Raw genomic sequence first — 21,827 nt, forward strand, 5'->3', positions numbered from 1 at the left:
ATTGACTGGAAAGGCTACGGTCCCCAAGAAAGATCCTGGGAACCTGCAGAATATGTCCACGCGCCTCGTCTAATCAAAAGATTTCATCGAACATTTCCTAACACGCCAAAACCCCCGGAGAAGCCCGGTTTGGGAGGGGCCTTGAGGGGGGGTTCTGTCATGATCTCTGCTTCCAAAAGATCAGGACTTGCCCGACTCCCGTGGAAGCAGACCCATAACCCCGGTTCCGAGTGTCAGCCAGTCCCAATTGGGACCTTTTGGACCCTGTCCTGGCGCCAGTGGCACCAGGCTCATAAAGATGCCCAGTCCCAGCGCTGGAAGCGCCGGGCTCATAATGCTTGGGTGGACTTACCTGCAGCAGACCATGCTGCTTACTTACCTGCCAGTTGAACCCCTGATCCTCTTCTGTTTGGGACTACTTTTCCTGTTGGGTGGGGCAGGAGCCACTCCCTAGGTTCAGAACACTGGAACTCTTCTGGAAAGCAGGAACTCTTTTCTTACCTAGGCGTGGCTGTGGAAGGAGACACCTAAGCACTACAGGAGGCTATTTAAACCACACCCGATGGATGAATCTTGCTTTGCGTTATTCTGCATTCTCTGCAGCAGAACTCTCATCGTGTCTTCTGCTTCTGATCCTGGGCCTAAGGGAACAAAGGCTTACCATCCTGGAATCCAGTCTTCAGCAGCACCTGTAAAGACAGTCTTCAGCAGCACCTGTAAAGACAAAGAAAGAACAGGTTAGCACTACGGTCTTCAGTGGCAGCGCATCTCTTACCTGGTCCATCGTCTGTCACCAACGCCTCGCGCTGCATTCCGGCATCTGAAAGACAAAGGCTTACCTACTCTTTGTATGCTCCGGAGGTCTTCGCACTGCATTCCGGCATCTGAAAGACAAAAGCTTACCAGCTCTTCGCACGCTCCGTAGGCCTTCGACGCTGCATCCCGCATCTGAAAGACAAAAGAAGGTGCGTTTAAAGACATTGGGCAACTTTATTACTCACGTGCCATTACTCCTTCCCACGCCGAATCCAGTGGGTATTCCAGCAGCCTTCAGCTTCTCTAAAGCTCCGAACCGTTTGTGCAGTTAACGACGGACAGCAGTCCTCTGAGGTCAAGAGGCCTGCACCCTTATCCAGTGAAGAAACTGGTTACGGCACCCTGCCCCGAGGCAGATGGAGAGCTCGGCGTTCACTTACCTAAGGTGAGGATGTTAACCTTTGGGGTTCTACAGGAGAAGAGAAAGGGAAGAGGAGAGAGGCACCCAATAACCCCAGTTCATTAATCCCATATTTTCTATCTGCAGACATCTTACTCTTCGAGTCAGACATACAGTGCACAGAGGTCCAGCCCAAAGAGCCAACCGTGTGTTACACATCACCTTTGAAGATACGGCATTCACCCAGTCAAGACCGGCGCCTCTGCGGGAATCAGGTGAGCGCTACAAAAAGAGACTGCTGGGACAGGTAGAGACATTCAATTCCATTTACTGCGGGACGCTCTGCCGGGAGACTCCAGACTTCACATCCATCAATCTTCAGAGACCAGAAATTTACTTCAGAACTTAAAGCAAGGGCCTAAACCCACAAACTGAGAACTCTTCTCAGCAGGCCTCAGCATCCTTAAAATCATTTGCAAACTATTCCACAGCCGGGGCGAGCTGTCTGAATTCTTTTGCCAGTACCCAGAAAGCAGTGTTACATCCAGAATCCACTTGATCCGGACCGGAAAGCAGAGCAGAGCTGACCCAGACCGCTGTGAGCAGTACCAGTGCCTGATTGACCCGCCGAGCAGACAGAACCGCTGCCGGACGTGTTGACCAGATCCGTGACGAGGCCTAGTTCAAATTTATATTGTGAGTACCTAGCAGAACTGTGCAGAACCAATCTCTTAGTTAAAATAATCTAATTCAAGCTATTTTAACCTAAGTAGAACTGCCTCCTAGAAATTATGTCCTGTCATTTGTAAAGCTGCAAGCTGTCACCTGTCATTTTGAGTTTTACTTTAAATCCGAAAATCTACCTTTATCAAATCGTCCGTATCTCTGGAACCGTTTGGGCTAGGAACGACATCCTACTCCCTATACTTTTTCCGCAATCGCGATTTACGCACTTGCGAAATTTACCACGATTTGCGATTTTGGCTCAATTTCTCCACTTGTCAAAATAGCAGCTCCATTCTTTCCTTGGTTAAAAATCCGTTTGCAATCCGTTTGCAAACTGGTAATAACTCATAGAGCATTGCTAAAGTGAGCCTGAACTAATACCAACAAGCATCTCTCACTCACCCTGAATTTCTAGAGGGAATTAAAATCAGTTAGCACATTTTCACATCCATTGCCATCACATTTAAAAGCATTTTGGGCCTGTGTTTCAAACTTCTGCCTGTTTCCTCTAAGCTTGCTCGGGGGCGGGGGGGGGACTGAATTCCGTATTGTATTTGATTGTATTCCCGAAGACTGTGTGTGTTACTTCCATCTCCTTGCATTGCATATGGGGGGGGGGTGAATTGCCACCAGGGGAAAAGTGATTACATTGTCTTTTGTTGAAGCCATATCAAGTTATTTCTGTACTGCATTTCATTCATCATTGCGTTTTCTTGAACCATATAAAGCATTCTTTCCCACCTTATCCTTCTGTTCCTATTCATAAGTTACCTCTTGCTGATTACTGCTCATAGTCACAAGTGTAATATCCATTATCAATTTATTTATAGAAGTGTGATATATATATATATATATATATTGTTTATATTTCTCAAATAAACCTTTTAATTTGCAAAACAAACCTACTTCTTGGCACAGTGGGGTCAAGGGGATTCTAAGAGAGGGGTGTTATATAAGGGTTGTCATCCAGAGTACATGAACTGGACCTAAAAATATATCAATAAGGGTTTCCCTCAGCATCCCAGACTAGGCATTGACTTAGCTGTAGTGTTGAAGTGAAGCCGCTTAACACATTTCCTTCTGTTAGTTTGCTATTCGACTTCCTTTTCCCTGGATTTGTCTGTTAGTGTCTTCTCTTGTATTGTTTGTAGACCCCTTGTACAGAGCTTGTCTGTTGGTTTCCCTCAGGCAACCTCTGCCCCTTCCCTTGTCTCGTTTCTGCGTTACAGACACCCATAGCTGTTGTTCCAAGCCATGAGCAAACAGTGTGGGCCTCTGTTATAGCAAACTGTGCAGAAGGCTAGAGTATTCCTAAGGTCAGTGGAATACTCTTTTCCTATATCTGCATACACCCCAAGAGGGAATCCATTCTGTACCCTTTTCCTTGCTACACTTGCCTACTCTTCGTTCTCTTTTCTTTCAGCTGTGTGTGTACTATTCTGTCCACTTTACTTTGGCACAACCACCCAAACCCTTTCTGGGTGTCCTGTGCCACTCTTAATAGAGTGCCATCCGTGACAGCATGGATCCAATTTTTCCGGCCTGACACCCGCACCGCAGTCTGTGTGACCAGCAGGACTTGGAAGGGGCCCCGCCAACGAGGTGCAAAGCAAGAAGATTGCTCGAAGTACTTTACGAGGACCCAATCCCCAGGTCGTATGCTGTGACCGGGGCCCTCATACCGTACAGGTAAAGCCTCTCGCACCTGATGTTAAATCAAATACAAGTTTTTAGTCATCTGGCTACAGTAATCTGAAAGAAGTACATTTTCAACATTTCGCAAAGAACAGCATTTTGGAATGTTCCAGATATTAGCAGGCCTCCCCATAACCACCTCAAAGGGAGAGAGCCCAGTCTTAGTTTGAGGGGTTGTACGCATTGATAACAACACAATCGGTAAGGCATCCGGCCATTTTAGTTTGGTGCCGGCACACGTTTTAGCAAGCTTGTTTTTGATGATGCCGTTGTGTCTATCAACTAGTCCGGCACTCTGAGCGTGTCTGGCCGAATGGAACCGTTTATCAATCTGTAATCCTGCACATATTTGCAGAATTACAGCAGCGATAAAATGTGGACCATTGTCCCACCGGATAACTCTTGGTAGCCCAAATCTCGGGAAATATTCTTTTAACATAGTCTTTGCAGTAGTCATGGCTGTAGCGTCTCTAACAGGAAAAGCCTCAACCCATTTGCTGAAAGCACAGATGACAACTAACACATACTTCAGGTTATTACACCGTTCCATCTCAATAAAATCAAAATGGATGACCTCAAAGGGGACAGAAGGTGGACCAAAACTACCCCAAGGAGTTGATGTGCCCTTTTCCACATTGTGCTCTAAACAGATCATACATTCCTGAACAAAGCGTTCAGCCACTTTAGAGATTTTATCATTTACCCACACTTTTTCCAATATTTTTGTCATTTTACGAGCACATATGTGTGTGGGACCATGAGCCATAACAACCATCATCATGATGTACGTGTCAGGAAGTAGCCATTTCCCTTCAACTCTGTCCACCCAACACCCATCATCATCAAGTTTCCCCAAGCCCTCAGCCCATCTCTTAGACTCTTCCTAAGTGGCTTCATCTTGGATATCCCTTACGGAATCAATACCCTCATTCATAATTCAGGCATTTGTGGCCTCCCTTGAAGTATACATGTCTGAAGAGAGAACAGTGGCAGTCTGTTTGGCTATCTGATCAGCAAAAACCTTCCCTTTTCCTATATCATCTACAATCTTCTGATGCGCTGCACATTTTACGATAGCTAACTGAGTAGGGAGTGCAAGCGCGGAGAGTAGCCGTACTATCAGGGAGCCATGCTGGATCTTTGTACCATGTGAAGTCAAGAACCCTCTTTCTGACCAAAGTCTCCCAAAGTTGTGAACCACTCCAAAGGCATACTGACTATCAGTGTATATATTCACGGTAAGCCCTTCGGAAAGTTCACAAGCTCGGGTCAATGCTATAATCTCTGCGGTCTGTGCGGAGTTGTGCGTGATTCTCTTGGTTTCCACGACTGTGCTCAATGTAGTGATTGCATAAGCAGCTGTGGATGTACCATCCGGAAGTTTGAAGCAGGAGCCATCGCAAAACAGCTCCCCTTGTGGATTATTCAAGGGAGTATCTTTTAGATCAATTATACCCTTTATCTCTTGTTCGGTAGTGTAAAGGCAATCATGTGACTCTTCGTCACTGCAAGCAGTACCTTGCGGGAAATGTAAGAGTTCAGCCAGATTAAGAACACAACACCTTAATTTGTATGTGTGGTGCAAACAAGATCAATTCATATCTTGTCAACCGTGCGGAAGTGAGGTGTTGCATTTGAGTTCTGTTCAGTAGAATATCCACAGAGTGAGGTACCATCAGGGTTAAAGCATGGCCTAGGACCATTCCCTCACTCTGTTTTACAGACGCAGCAGCAGCAGCGACAGCTCGCAAACATCTTGGCAAAGCGCATGCTACAGGATCAAGGGCAGAAGAAAAGTAACCACATGGCCTATTCTTCTCCCCATGTTCCTGCGTTAATTCAGCCAAAGCACATCCATGCACAAACAACACAAAGGCCTTTTCATAATTTGGTGTGCCCAAAACCGGTGCCGAGCACAACGCAGTCTTGAGCAAATCAAATGCACGCTGGTGCTTCATGTTCCACGGCAATGGCGAAGAAATGCCCTTCTTCGTCAGAGCCAACATTGGCTTAATCACTAGTGAAAAGTTGGGGATCCACTGCCTACTGTAAGAAGCCATTCCTATCAAGGCTCTAACTTCTTTCTGTGTATTTGGGACAGACATGCTAGAAATGAGTTTTATCCGTTCAGGCATCAACCTTCTTCCCTCCTTTGACAGGAGACAGCCTAAATAGGCGACCTCCTGACAACAATATTGAAATTTTTTAAGCAAAGCTTTATGTCAATGTTTAGCCAGGTGAATATGCAACAACACAGTGCCCTCCTTACAAGCGCTCTCTGAGTCAGCAGCTAAAAGCAAATCATCAACATATTGAAGCAGTGTACAAGTAGAGGGCAACTCAAGGGTATCAAGCTGCTTTCCAAAGCCCTACTGTAGATGCTAGGACTTTCCATGTAACCTTGCAGTGCACGGGTAAATGTGAAGGAGCGTTCCCCTAAGGTGAACGCGAACAGGTATCTACTGTCCTTGTGTATAGGAATACTAAAGAAAGCATTCTTTAGATCTACAACACTAAAGTAAGTAGCTGAAGCCGGGATCATAGTCAATATCATCGTCACATCAGGCACAATTGGAAATTGTGGAGCGACGATCTTATTAATGGCACGCAGATCAATTATGAAATGAAAAGGAATTGCACCATCGCCTTTTGTGTACACGGGTAAAATCGGACTATTGCACAAGCTACCTGCAATTTCCTCAATCACCCCTCGATGCACAAAATCGGAGACGATGCATTTCAAAGCTTGCTCACCATCGACAGAAATCTTATACTGTGGAATACGTGGCAACTTTACTCCATGTTTCAAGACGATTTTAACAGGCTCAATTTGCAAAACACTGACATCCTTGTCGTCAATTGCCCATAAACACTCCGGAACATCACAAAATTACAGCGGCAAAGGTCTGGTCATGAATTGAGAGTCAGAAAGTTGCTGGGGTGCAATCGTAAAACGCACTCCATCAGAAGAACAATGAATACCGCATTTAATTCCTTCAACAGATTCAATCCCAACAAATTATCTCCACAATTCAAAGTCAAAAGGAATGGACAATGGTCCGTAAAGGGACTCAAAGAAATAGGTATCAGTGAAGAAACCGGACAGACAACTGGTGTGCCAGAAAACCCTACAGAAACATTGGTGGAACCCAAGAATGATCAATGGAACACTTCTGTGCGCCTGTATCTATCAAGAACGTAGGGACCTTTCTGATTAACGGGAATAGGCATTGGTTCCAAACCCTGCTTCGGGCAATCCTAGCAAAACAGAATGTCATCGAAAGGAAGTTCTTCAGAGAGGTAAGCGGCAGAGGGATGATCGAAAATGTTCCTATTATCCACACTCGGTACCTGATTCTCCTGTGAAAAAGGTTGCTGTGAATCTTGTGTAAACTGACCTCTACCAGGGCCCCCTACACCCGGGCGACCTCTAGATAGTGTACCCATATTCCCAAATGTATTATTTGACCTCTGTCGGAGGATCGGGCATTGTGCACGCCAATTACCCTCTTGCCTACAATATGCACACTGGTTAATGTTTACCAGACCCAAGGGCACATTTCCTTGTGGAAGATACTGACCTCTGATTTGTGAATTACCCCCTCTATGACCTCTAACAATTTGCTGCAATAATACTTTTGTCTTCAAATCACCTTTCCTCTTTTCTACTCTTTCTTTGTCATGATTGACACGATTCTCCTAGAACTGTGCCATATACAGTACTTCTGATTGAGACTTCTCTTGCCAAGTGCTCTCAGAAAACATAATTTGCGACTGGATGTCAGGCAGCAGTCCACGCACACATTTTTCTATGAATAATCTTTTCCCAGACTCTGTGCCTAAGTCTTGTCCCCTGGAATCGGAAAATACCTGTTCGAAATGATTAAAGAACTCGGTAGCACCCTCAGACTTCCCTTGGACACAGGCAGTAAGCTTGTCCCAAATAATTCTCTTTTCGGGAATTATAGTTTTTAATTTCGCAACTATTCTGTCAGGCAAAGTTAGTATCACCTGAGGCGGTCTTTCGCCAGCTGGCCTTTCTTCATCGAGTCTAATTATGTTAGCCCATGTATCTCCTAGCCCCGCTACATCGTCTATAGTTCTACTGTTTCCACAAATCCACAGGCAGGAGTACAGGAAATAACAGATCAATGTCACTTAAAGTGAATACTGAGGATTGCAAGCAGACTCTATTTCTTTGTAGAACCCTGTCAGATTTTTCCTAATGTCAGGAATAAATTGTCTAATGGTGTTCACTTCCTATCTCGAGAACGGGACGTAAACAAACTGTGAGACTCAGGGGGTAATTCATAGAATTCAGCGCACAAGTGGCACACGTGGCTGGTGCACAGTGTGCGCGTGCGGCAGTCTGCGCCAGCCGCGTGTGCCAAAATCCATTTCCACGCACAGCGTATTCATGGATTTTAACATCTATAACCAGCTGTGGCGCAGAGTGGCGCAGCGACCCTGCAGCAGCGCCAGTTACACCCCCAACCCCTCCCTGTGCGCCATGAACAGCGCACAAATCCCGTACATGGCGCACAGGCCAGTGGACCAGCATACAGCCCGCCAACCACGAATGCGAGCAGGATATGTGTATTACGGGGTGCGCGGGGAGAATCACATGCGATTGGCCCTGTGCGAGCGGGCTACGTGTATTTTGGGGATGCGCGGGAAGTAATACACGTGATTGGCCCTGTGCGAGCGGGGTACGTGTATTACGGGGATGCGCGGGAAGTTCTACATGCGATTGGCCCTGTGCGAGCTGGGTACATGTATTTCGGGGGTGCGCGGGGAGAATCGCACGCAATGGGGCCTGTGCGAGCGGGGTACGTGTATTTCGAGGGTGCGCGGGAAGTTTTACACGTGATTGGCCTTGTGCGAGCGGGGTACGTGTATTACGGGGGTGCGCGGGAAGTTTCACTTGCGATTGGCCCTGTGCGAGCGGGGTACGTGTATTTCAGGGGTGCGCGGGAAGTTTTACACGCAATTGGCCTTGTGCGAGCGGGGTACATGTATTCCGGGGGTGCACGGGACGTTTCACACGCAATTGGCCCTGTGCGAGCGGGGTACGTGTATTCCGGGGGTGCGCAGGAAGTTCTACATGCGATTGGCCTTGTGCGAGCGGGTACGTGTATTTTGGCGGTGCACGGGAAGTTTCACACGCGATTGGCCCTGTGCGAGCGTGGTACTTGTATTTCGGGTGTGCGTGGGAAGTTTCACATGCGATTGACCCTGTGCGAGCATGGTATGTGTATTTCGGGGGTGCCCCAACGAATTGCCAGTGTGTGTCCTCCCAGGTGTGCCCTCTCCCCCCTCCCCAGGGCCTGCAGGCAGACCACAACACAGGGGAATACACTGCACCCCTGGCCATGCCCCACGGGCAGCCCATCCACCCTGTCGAAGCCCCCCAGCCAGCCCACATGTCACCACGCACAAGTGAGCACTGACACATGTCCCCCAGGACCCCCACCCACCCAGCATTGAGGGTCAGGCCCCGACTCATGTCCCCCAGCACCCCCATCCACCCAGCATTGCGGGGCTCCTGCCAGCAGGCCCCGACTCATGTCCCCCAGCAAGCCCACCCACCCAGCATTGAGGGTCAGGCCCCGACTCATGTCCCCCAGCACCCCCATCCACCCAGCATTGCTGGGCACCTGCCAGCAGGCCCTGACTCATGTCCCCCAGCACCCCCACCCACCTAGCATTGAGGGTCATTCCCCGACTTATGTCCCCCAGCACCCGCATCCACCCAGCATTGCTGGGCACCTGCCAGCAGGCCCCGACTCATGTCCCCCATCCACCCAGCATTGCCGGGCACCTGCCAGCAGGCCCTGACTCATGTCCCCCAGCACCCCTACCAACCCAGCATTGACGGGCACCTGCCAGCAGGCCCCAACTCAGGTCCCCACCCAACATGTCATAAAGATGCACATTCATGGGCCTCATGTCCAACAAAATCCCACTGCACATCACCCCAGTCTTCAGATACAACCAAGTTTCCCATCCACCCCACACTGAAAGGCCTATTACTTGTCACTAACCAAAAGTCAAATATGCACATCAACACATGTCCGTCACACACATACACTGGGTGCGATTGATTGTGTAAACCCACATTGTGACGTGAAGTAAACCAAATAGTAAATACCACACATGGAAGTAAGAAATCAAAATGTATTGTGCACAAAAATATCAAAGTTTCAAAGCATGTAAAGAATCAGAAACAAGAAAAAAAGGCATGTCCTAAAAATAATAATAATAATGATGACACAATCCAAATGAATCCAAAATAAAGTTTGTCAAAAATCCTTGTCCAACAAAGTAAATCCAAAGGAAATCAAAATTCAAAAATCCATTGATCCATGGTGAGGGTAAAATATGTTTTTAAAAAAATCCACTATGTACAAATATTGCAACAAGGGTCCATGAGCCCAACAAATGAAATGAAACCTATATATAAAACCCTCCCTAATTTACAACTATATACAAAAACGTGGGGCATTGTCCAAGCGTCCCAAAAGAAGAAAAAAAAAGAGAAAGGAAACCTATCACTAACTAACTATATACAATGGCGACGGGTAAGTCCTGCGGCTCACTCTGTGATGTTGTGGGCCAGGGCATCATCGAACTCCATGTCTATCTCCTGGAGGCGAGCCTCTGCCCTAGCCCCGAGGTCTCGCAGGGATGCATCCATGGCCTGTTCCAACTCCCTGCGAGTTTCCTCGAGGCACTCAGCCCGCCTCAACGCCCGACGCATGGAGAACTCTGCCCTGATCATGGTGAGCTGCGCCTCTTCCGCCCGCCGCCGCTCTGCATCTATCCACTGGCCCAACCGTAGCCACACGGAAGACACTCCCATTCCAGGGTCCTCCTGCCCTCTGGCCGATGCCTGCCCTTCTGATGTTGATGGCCTCGAGCCATCATTGCTCCCACCTAGAGCCTGCTGCTGCTGCTGTCCATGTGCCCTGTCCGATAATGCCTGCACATCCTCCATCTGCTGGTCTCCAGTTGTTGGGGTGTCCACCCCTGCTGGACCGCCGACTCCCGACTGTGGCAGGGATGGGATCTCCACCAAGCTGGCTGTGTTGGTCGGGCCAGTCCACAGGGGGCCCTGGTGGAATCTGGGCTGGAAGACAGCAGGGAAAACGACTGGCGCATAGTCTCCACAGAGGAGGAGATGTCTGCCAGAGTGCGTGACACATGTAGGAACCCACCGACCATGGCCCCTCCTGACTGTGCCATGTTGCCACGCAGCTCTTCGTGATGGCGTGCATGCTCCCCCCAGGAAGCACGCACATCTTCATGAATGACACGCGTGCGCAACACGACACAAATCAGGACGGAGCCCGTATGGTCATGGGACTCCTCGTCCGCAGGTAGTGGAGAGGCAGATGACGTGGGCCTCCCCCCTACCTGCGGACGGTCCTGGGACGGGGCATCCCTGCTGGTGCATGGTGGTGCAGTCTCAGAGTCAGGGACAGCGACATGCACAGGCCCCTCTGCGGCGACCTGTGCTGCCTCCTGACCCTGGCCCTGGACTGCACCACTCGCACCAGTGGTACTACCCCCACCAGGCCCCATGTGCGACTCAGCGACTTGTGGAGACCACCAACCTGGATGTCTCTGCACCGTCTTCTGCCATTGCAAGCCCCTGTGGGGGCTCACCCGGCCCTTCCACTACAGCCGTAGTGGCAGACGCGGCACCATTCCCCTCACTCCCGGATGATGGCAATTCCTGGGAGGGTGGCTGGGCCTTGCATCGCCGCCCGGTGGAGGCATCCCCGCCGCTTAGCTCCACAGCGCCATCTCCACCCTCTTCTTCACTCGACGCTGCATAGAGGGAGACATAGAACACAAGTATCTGGGTACCGTACAATAGTCCCCTAGACAGGAAGCAATAACACATGAGTGGCACTGTCAAACGTCACTTCCATCCTGTCCCTCCACAACACATGGGTCAATGCATGCAACACACATGCAGAAACAGGCATGATGCATGCAATCAACATCAGCATCCATGTACAAGGGCCTCTGTTAACAAAAATGTTGCCTTAAAACTCACATGCATCATGACTCATACTGATCCCATGCACACACATCACCAGAGGGTCATGCATCATGGCTCCTACACCAATGACACAGTGGATACAACGGTGACTGCACTGCATGAGTGAATCTACACATCATCACGGACATGTGTCATGCATCCATGGCGTTTCAAAGTCACACACACACTTCTCAGGCACACAGACATGCACACCATACATGTACATGAGAGCCGCACCCATCCCTCACCCCCCATCCATGTCCAAGAACAGGGACTGGCATGCATTCATGTGTGCATTCCGCATGCATCTCCCCATGTCTCATTGGAACACATGCACCATCCATGTGGTTCAAGCATTACTGGTCTCACATGCATTACCATGATGTCCCGGCGCACACACATCCATACATGGCCTATGTTACACATACAGGCAAGTAGCTGACTACCAGCACAGTGCAACATGCCCTGTTTCACACAGCAATGCATGGCCACTTACCGCTCGACTCCGGACGGGTCTTCCTCCGAAGGATCTGGGCGTGGAGTGCTGGGCTTATGCGTTCCAGGACCCTCATCTGGATGTTGCTCAGGTGGACCCGGCACCCCTTTGCATCCTCTGCATTCACGAGGTGCCGGGCCTCGTTGAGGGTCCTGGACCTGAAGTCCTCCCAGTGCTTCCAGACGTGCTTGATGTCATGGGTTGCCACCCACTCCACGTTGATGGCAACCACAACGTCCTCCCAGATCCTCTCCTGTCCTTCCTTGTCGGCGCGCAATGGTGTAAAGAGGGCATCATAATGCCCCAGGACATGCTCCACCAGTACACCAACTTCCTTCTCACTGAAGCTGGTGGCCCTCTGCCTCTCTGGCTGGGGGTCGCCAGTGGTCTCGGATGGTATTTGCCCCAACATGGCCACCCCTGAGGCAGGCATGGGTGGGCAACTGGGTCCTGGGTCTGGGCTGTGGGGCAATGGTATCCCAGTCGGGAGTCTTCTGTTCCAGCAGGGGTGGACACAGCAACTGGACCCCTGCAGATGGCTGACGTGCAGGCACCAAATAGCAGGGCACGTGGGCAGCAGGCAGGCAGCAGCAGATGGCAGTTGGCAGCGTGCTCGGGGCTCTTGGGGGCAGGACAATGGCCTTTTGGGCCGGAGCGTGGTCTTCCGTGTGTTTTCGTGTGGCCAGCTTCATACGGAGAGATTTGGCACATGAAAAAAGTGCACGTCAGCGTGTAATTCGAGGAAAGGCCCTTAGCGTGTAAGCGCGCCTGTGACGCAGCGTACACAGGCGTTTCCCTCAACACGAGTGCATAGTGGATCAGCATGTGAAAAAACCACACGTCCGTGTGTGAATGCGTGTAATTCGAGGAAAGGGCCTAAGCGCGTAAGTGACGTGAAGCACGTGGGCGTTTGCCTCAACACGGGTTAAAGGTGAGCGGGGCCAGCAGTTCGCTGTACGTGCCTTTCGTGGAGACCGATGTGTGTGTTGCTACTTCATGTTGTTTCGCGCGCCATCACAACTTCACAGCGGATCAAGGACGTATCTCTTATTTTGGCGGGGGAATTGGCTATGCGTGTTTTTCATCATCGCGCTAGTCTGACGGTGAGTCGCGCATGCTATTTTTCCCACTGCGGGTGCAACTGTGTATCGCGTACCCGTTTTCGAGGTCATAGTAGCCTGCGTGTCCCACGCATATGCATTTTTCATGTTCCTGGGTGCCACTGCGTACTGCGGGAGGTTAATTCCACGCACGTAGGCTGCAGGGGTTGCGTGCACGGTTTTACTGCAGTGTTGGGGCGCCTGAGCGTTGCGTGACCCGTCACTTCATCACCAGGGTCACATACAGCCTTGCAGGTGCAGGGGTACTGTTAACATCTTGCATCCCACCCCCTTCACCCCAATTGCCCAGGACAATTGTGGTGTACACCTCCCATTGGCACTTCTCCATCTGTGCCGGCACTATTCCATCTGTGCCATGGTTGGCAGGCCACCAAAGGTGAGGGGTGCCTCAGCTGGGCGTACTCCTCGTGGCGGGCGTGGTCAGGGACGTGGCCGGGGTGACTAGGGAGTAGGGGGACTCCAGGGTGTCCAGGGTGGCCGCAGAGGGGGAAAAGGCAGGGGTGCGCCACTTGTGCATGATGTTGTGCCATGTGTCGGTGCAGTCATGCCACCACCCCCTGTGGTTCCGGGAGATGCATCTTCTGCATCTGGCACTGGTGCCCATATGACCCGGCAGTCCATTTCATCGACTGCCACGGGCCCAAGGGTAGTGGTAACTGCAGGTGCAGCTGTGGACACCACCACCCAGGCTCAGGGTCTGCCAGCGCAGGCTGCGTTGGCACCTGAAGAGTCCTTGGAAGATTTCCAACAGGGCAGGAGGCAAACCGTAGGTGCACGCAGGGCTGCCCTGACCGAGACACGTGTCCATGGGGCAGTAGTGTCATCTGCTGCCCCGACCAGCCGGGTGTTGGCAAGTGCAGGGGCAGATGCAGCCAACAACACCCCGGTTGTGAGTCTACCAACCAGGACAGTCACGGTCAATGACCCTGCCACAGCAGATGTTGCTGCGCAGGGTCCATTAGAGGGCACCCAGCTGCCACTGATGCAAGTCAGGCCTTTGGTCGTCCCTCCACCTGCCACTCCCTTGGCTCAATCCACCGGTGCCACTGGCCATACTGATCAGGGCGGCATTTGCTAGCCAGGTTCTGCGCCACAATCCAAGAGGAAGAAGGTTGCACCTGCAGCACAGGCTGGGACCCCACACACAGCCACAACCTCCTGCATGTCGAGGAAGAAGCCTTTCTGCAACCAGGAACTGGACTTCCTCGTGGACTACGTGCGGGACCACAGCCGTGACATGCTAGTGGGGCCTAATTGTCAGACTACGGCTGCCCACCGTGATACCCACTGGAAGCAAGTTGCGGAACATGTGAGTGCATTCGGCCATGAGGTGCGAAAGAGTGCAAAAAGCGTTGGAATGACCTCAAACGCAGCGCTAAGGCTAAGCGGGCCTCAAATTACAACTTGACTCTGGTGACTGGCAGTGGGCCTGCACCTGAGGAGGAAGACCTCACTTCGCACGAGTCACTCGTTGCGGAGTTCATACCACCTGAATTGGTCGAAGGAGTGGGAGAGATGCCGGACTTTGATGCCCTGTCCAGTGAGTGTTGCTGCGTATTGTTGAGGACATGTGTGTTTTACTTGTGTGATGTGTTGTGCATGACTGCCACTACAAGTCATGTGTACATGATCCTGATGTGCAAGTAATGCAATGCTTCACTGATGCATGGCTGCTCTGCAGGATGCTGGATATGTGGAGCAGATGGGGACTGTCCGCATCACCACTATTGCACCCTACTCACGTGCTGGTCACCAGGGTGCCCCTCCGGTCCATGTTCCAGCTCACTGGCCCTTCTGCATGTAGCCTGGGGGGACCTTCCTCTCAGCCCTGGGACTATGCCATAGCATGACTGACATGCATGTGTCCTCTGCCTGCATGCAGGTACTCCACATAGGCATGCTCCCTTGCCCCTCCACCCCCCCTCTGCACCCCAATTTCACATTTACACTGGTGCATCAATTTTGCCGTTAAGTACTTGCCTGTTCATGCGTCCTGTCTACATGCTAACTTCCACCAGCCAACCTGCCAGACATATGCTGTGTGGTACATATTTTGTACTTGATGCAGGGTGTCTCACTTGGACTGTGCAGATGTCAGATGCTCCGCAGGGACATGAGTGGCCATTCATGCTCCATGTGCATTCCATGGATGCCCCTATGTGTCCTTGACTGGATGATCATTGTAGTACGTGTCCAGGGTGACCTACATTACATGGCATTTCATCAGCCTTCCCATGGCCACTGTGGCTCAGTCCTGCGTCGCACACATGTTTAGGGTGTGACAGTCTGTGTGGGTCACAGGCCTCAGCCTGTTTCATGCCCAATGACTCTGTCCAACTGGTCTAGTGTCTTCTTCACACGTGGGTGTACTCCGGAGGTTTCATCATGTGTCCTGCTTACTACCCCATCATCATCTGCTGTGTTGTCACTTGACTCACATGATGCAACTGATGCTAGTCAACACTGTCTGTCAATACACAGGTCTATGGTCATCCTTTTGATACCATGCAAGGAATCCTTGCATTTGCACTTGGGGGTAGGGCTGGTTTGCTTGTAGCCATGCTACCCATTGCATGCACATTGCACGTGATGCCTGAAGTTGACCTTGCACTGCCTCCCCATTTTCTGATACACATCATGATGTACTTGTACATGTAGATAGTGAGTAACGTACAAATTTGCTGCACTGCATCAACCCACTTCTGAGCGATATAACACCCTTCTACATGCCTAATCACAGAAGCAATGTCAAGTTGACCCAGCATGCATGGCAGGTTCTCTTTTGTGTGGGACATGTCTGCTTAATGTGTTTGGTGTCTGTGTGATGTCTATATGTGTGTGTTGTGTGCTTCTAACATGTGTAGTGACCTTTTTTCTCTCTACTTTTCAGATGATGGCGCAATGGAGCCAGAGGATGGTGTTGTCATGCCAGGCATAGGGTTGTTATCACTACAGTAACCCGGCACAAGTGGGGGTTGTGGGGTGGTAGGCCACGAAAACCCACATGTGCTACAGTCCATCTTGTCTTTGGCTGGCAATGAGACCTGCCCTGATGACCACTCTGACGTCCATACGAGTTGGATGTGCATCAGATCCATATGTCAGGTGTGAGTGATTCTGATGTGGGCACTCCTCTGTCTGCGACACCTGCACTGAGGGGTCAGACAGTGTTGTAACCTCCGCCTGTGGTGGATCGGGACGCAGGGTCACCCTCCACACCAGTCACTGATGTGCCTGGGCCATCATGTCGATGGGGGCATGTAGTCGTGCAGCCGCGGGCGGTGCGAGCACAACGAGGACACCGGGTCCTTGGGTCCCGCAGGTGTCAAGCCCAGCAACGCGGTGGCCGCGCGCTACCGTGGTATACTGAGTGGGAGCAAGACATGACTGCCTATGCTGAATGCCAGGGGGCAGCAATGGAGAACATCGCTGTGAGCATGGAGCGTGTGGCCCAATCCGTGCTCCCCCCTGCTAGGCAGGTGCTTCTCCAGCAGTGGGCGGCACGGTCCACGGCCCGCTCGCTCAGGCTGGGCATAGCGGCCTCAGACAGGGCACGCCAGGCTGAAATGTTGTCTCTGCGTCAAGCAATTGCTGCTCACGCAGAGGCACACATGGATGCCCTGAGGGCTGAGTATGAGTCCCTCAGATCCACTCTGGGTGTCCTCTTGATGTCCCAGAGGGCACGGTCAGAGGAGAGGTTTGAGCAGCTTGAGCGTATCATCTCGTCTGAGCTACGTGCTTGCCGGGAGGTGCATCAGTTGTCCAGCCAGGCCTTGCAGGAAGAACTATGTGTTACACGTGCTACCTTGCAAGAGGAAGCACGCGTGTCATCGCCACACAGAACCAGGCTCACCCATCTGGCAGACTTGCTGCCGACGAGGGGCAAGCTGCAGCTAGGCGTGGTCAGGCTCCTGTGCCACGTCCTCCTTTCCAGGACGACGGGGTATCTCCCACATAGGTCGGGCTGTGCAGGCGTTGAGCCCATTGAGTTTTTTTTTTCCTCAACATCATTGCATGTGGGTGTTGAGCAGCACCCTGTACCTCCTCCCTCCTGGGTGCCTCTCCCCCCAGGTCGTATGTGGCCATTTTTGATTTTTCTTTTAGTTTAGTTAGTTAACTTTCAATTTGATAGTTAGTTTAATTAGGTAATGTAGGTTTTTCATAGTTAGTCTAATTAGTTAATATAGCTTAAAATTGCTTGTCTATTGTGCTTTCATGTGACGGTGTGGTGTTTTGTGGCTTTCGAAAGCATCCACTGTCTGTTCCAGCTGGTCTGTTCAAGCTTGTCTCGTGTATGTGTTTGCAGCTTGGGGTCCTGACTCACATATGCCACTCCTGCTTCCCTTATCCATGGGCTCGCAAGGATGGTTTGGTGTTACAGCCTATTACACAAGGGCTTTTGACTGTCATATCTGTGGCATGTCTGCTGCTGTACTACTTGTGTTGACACCCCTAGTGGGGATGATAGGGGTGATATTGACCACAGTTCTTCCTTTGCTAGATGGGTGGTTTCATGATTCATGTGTGAATTAATTGCTATACATTGTGTAGTATGTTTCTTATCTTTGCTGTACATGTGCTTGATGCAATTCATGCTGTAGACAGTGGCTAACACACTTTGCCTGTGAAAGTCGCACTGATGGAGTGATTTCTGATATACGTCTCTGACATGGTCCAGTCATGACATGCCTGAGGAGACACACACAGGGAAATGTCATGCATTAATCATGTGTTTTCTGCCCTTTCTGCAGGGGGGTGAGCCTCCAGACCTCCTTTCCGAGCAGACATGGGCCATTGGACGTCTGGAAGATGGCCACGTTTGGTGGTGCAGACATGCGCATGTGTGCGCAGGCAGAGCCACAGGGATTGCGCTCATACATCCTACAGAAGCTGACGTGTTTCAAGGAACTCCAGACAAGGTGTGCAGCACAAGGGGGCCACACTGCAGCCAACCATCCACCGGACCAGTTGCACATGCATGCTAAGTAGCACCACTGATGGTGAGCTTGAACAGATATTGGTGTTGAAGCGCGCAGTACAGCTAAGATGCGTTGGTGGACTAATGGCTAGTTGATGGGAAAGTTGTCAGGGGCACACGTTGGGGCAGTGGCACATATCCTCCAGTCCACCATGGTCCATTGAGGCAGTTGTATTAGCCATGTAGCGTTCCTTGTCTATCCTACTCCCCTCTCCTGCCCCTCATTCCGGTTATCCAGTATACCAATGCCTTTCCCGACTGCATATCCCTGACCCTCCTTCCCCACCAGGGTCTCAGAGGGCTGTGTGAGTTTGACCTTGCAGGCACCTAGACCACGGTGGGAGTGGTTGGTTCGTGCCACTCTTGCACCTGTACACGGGAGCTGTGACAGTACACATCAGTTCATGGTGCATCATTCTATATTATGTACCACACATGGTACACATCATGTTGTGACATTGTTTTACTGTGCTACCTTGGTTGTTCCATCATTGTGCTAGTACTTGGCCTTTGTGGTGTACTGCTACTTCAAGTCATCTACTGGAGGCTCGTGTGGTTTGTTTTGCTGCCTGCAGGCTTTTTGCTTGCCTTCTGTGTTTGCCTGCGTTGAGTTCTCTTTGATTTTGTGTTTTTGCAAGTCAAGGTAGCCTCTGAGGGTGCTGTACACTTTTAACACGCAAGGTGGGAGATGGAGACAAAGGGGAAGGGTGATCCTGTGGCCAGGTGAACTTCAAGGATGAAGGCTACATACCCCATGCGCAGTAGTTCAGTGGGTCATGGTGATATGTGAGGGAGGGGGGTATTTTGTTGTTGGACAGTTGCCTTGCCCCACAGTGTGATGGGCACCCTGACATTGTAATTGTGTTATCCTATGTACATGATGTATTCTGCTTATCAATGGCTGTTCATGTGTTGTGTTTACCTTTCAGGTGTGAGGGTATAGTTGTGGTTTGACATGCTGGGGTGTACACATGGGCAATGTTCACATGTGATGAGGACACTGATGGTCACTTGATTGCACATGCATGTATTGAGTGCATGTCCCTACTGACACACACACTTGCACTATGATCCACAACATGTACAACCACCCTTCCATGTCCACATGTGCACTCAGTTTGCCTTCTGGGGCCCACTGTGTCCCTGCAGCAAATGATCTATGACCATTTGTGGATCCTGTACATGCATGATTTTTTTTTATTTAGTTAGTCGTTTTCATGTGATGCTCAGGGTGTGTGTCACACACAATGGCTGGTCACTATGCTGTGTGCTGAGCAATGTGTTGCAGGAGATGGACACAGCACACGTATTATGTATTGTTGATTTTGCCATGCACAATGTGCATGTGTACAGGCATTCGTTATGTTCAAGCTACAACTGTTGTTATGCATTTGGGTATGACTTGCTTTGCGTGGGAGGTTGTTGGTCAGTAATTTCATCTGATTCCATGTCAGGCATCATTGTCTGACGCCACTTTGCATTTTTCACATGTCAATGTGTACATTATTTTTACTATGTTGGTATTTTGCTATTGCTTGCCATGTCATGTTGTGGTTTTGGTGGCTTTGTGTGACATACCAGTGATTGTCATGGCCTGTTTTGCAGGTCTGTGTGATACACACCTTGCATGTGTACCTTTCGGTCACACAGGATTGGTTAGGTTTGAGTAGCTAGGGATGCACACAATGTGGCACTTCCATGGCAACATTCTCAGGGTGGTAAGGTTGTGACAGTTGACTGTCTCTTTGTCATCATCGATTGTCACCTGGAATATGCCAGGCCTGTATGTACTCCGCAGGGGTGGGAGTTTAGGTGAAAAATGTGGCCACAAGCTGGGTCCGGGCTGCCTCGCCACGTGCCCTATCCCCTCCCATGGGCAGTGCCTGTGCCTGTGGTTGGGGATGTGGGGGCACCACCATGTCCACCGGTATGCCCTGCCGTGTTGCAACATTGTGCAGGACACATGCTGCAACAATGATCCTGCACACTACTGGGGGTGCATAGAGTAGCTGCCCGCCAGAGCGGTCAAGGGAGCAGAAGCGTGACTTGAGCACTCCGAAAGGGCACTCCACTATGGCCCTGGTTGCAATATGGGCAGCGTTTTATCTTACCTGGGGTGGTGTGGTGGGGTTCCGGATTGGCGTCATCATGTGGTTGCTCAGAGGGTAGGCACTGTCCCCTGGAGAGGTGATAATGGTTGTGATTATTGGGGTTTGTGTATTTGTCTGTGTGTGCACGGGCATTTGTACTCACCTAGGAGCCATGTGTCGCCATGCTGCCCAGCTTCCAGGGCCCGGCTCAGGGCGGACATTCTGTATATGAAACTGTCATGGGTGGAGCCAGGGTAGTTTGCATAGACAGAGGTGATGATTCCCTTGGCATTGCATACCACCTGCACGTTGATGGAATTCCAGTGCTTGCAGTTTCGGTAGATATGCTCAGTGGCCCTAGGTGGACATAGGGCCACATGGGTGCAATCTATGGCACTGAGTACTTTGGGGAAGTGGGCCACCCTGTAAAAGTCCTGGACAATGGCCTGCCTTTCTGCGGGTGGTCTGGGCATGTATATGTGCCTGCAGACTGAGGGGCGCGCAGTCATGATTGCCAACACCTGGTGTAGGCAGCGTGACTGCGTGGCCTGTGAGTTCTCCCCCCCCACTATGGCAGTAGTCTGCTGAAATGACCCAGTGGCCAAAAAATGCAGGACATTGAGCACCTTCTCCAAGGGGCTCAATGCTTGGGAGCACAGGGTGGGGGATGTAAGGTCATCTTCCCATCCCTGACCAGGTCTAGGATGATACGAGGTGGAAACCTATACCTGCCTTAGACCGGGTCGTCGGGCATCCCAAAAAGGCTAGTCCGGGGGGAAAAAAGGCGGGCCCTGGCTATTCTCCTCCTCCTGCGGTGTCCCACGATCAGTGCTGCGACAAATGGGGCATTCATCGCAGCGGTATGTACATGTTTGTTTGTGTGCGCTTTTATACTGTGTGCGGGACGCTTACGCCTGCCTTCCTGTGGCAGACGTGTTGATGCCTTTGCGTGTCTTTTAGCGTGCGCTTGTTTCCCGTATTCAAATCCATGAATACGAGTTGTTCGCGTGCGTGTGGGCTTTCCGTGTATTTGCCTGCAGTACTTCCCCAGTTACGCCTTCTTTTTCACGCGTTGTTCCCCATTCCGTGCGTTACGCCCCGTGTCCCGCCCCCTTTTTGGTGTGTGTGCAGATGTTGTGCGCTGTCCCTGTGTGCGTCGCGCACGGCATTCAGGTTGTTACAATGACGTGTGCGCCCGTGTGCGCCACGCAGGGATTTGGCACACAACCAGTGGAAAACACACACAGCACCTTCCTGGAATCGCGCGCGTGCGCTTGCTTTCTCACGCTTTCTCACGCTTGCGCCACCTTGCACCAGTTTGCACCACTTTTTTCGGCGCACATTTGTTCCAAGAATCGGCCCCATAGTGTGCAGGGAAATCCTGAGCTGGTGTACCTGCTACAACGTTATCAGGGATATCTACTTTTGGGACAAATGTCGGAGGAACCTCTCTCATAGGCAACTGAGAAGTAGGCAACTCTGTAAGCTTACTAAGCAACATAGCCAAATCGAGCG

This window comes from Ambystoma mexicanum, chromosome 1q (assembly GCF_040938575.1).
Source record: "Ambystoma mexicanum isolate Mex_15411 chromosome 1q, UKY_AmexF1_1, whole genome shotgun sequence".
NCBI lineage: Eukaryota > Metazoa > Chordata > Amphibia > Caudata > Ambystomatidae > Ambystoma > Ambystoma mexicanum.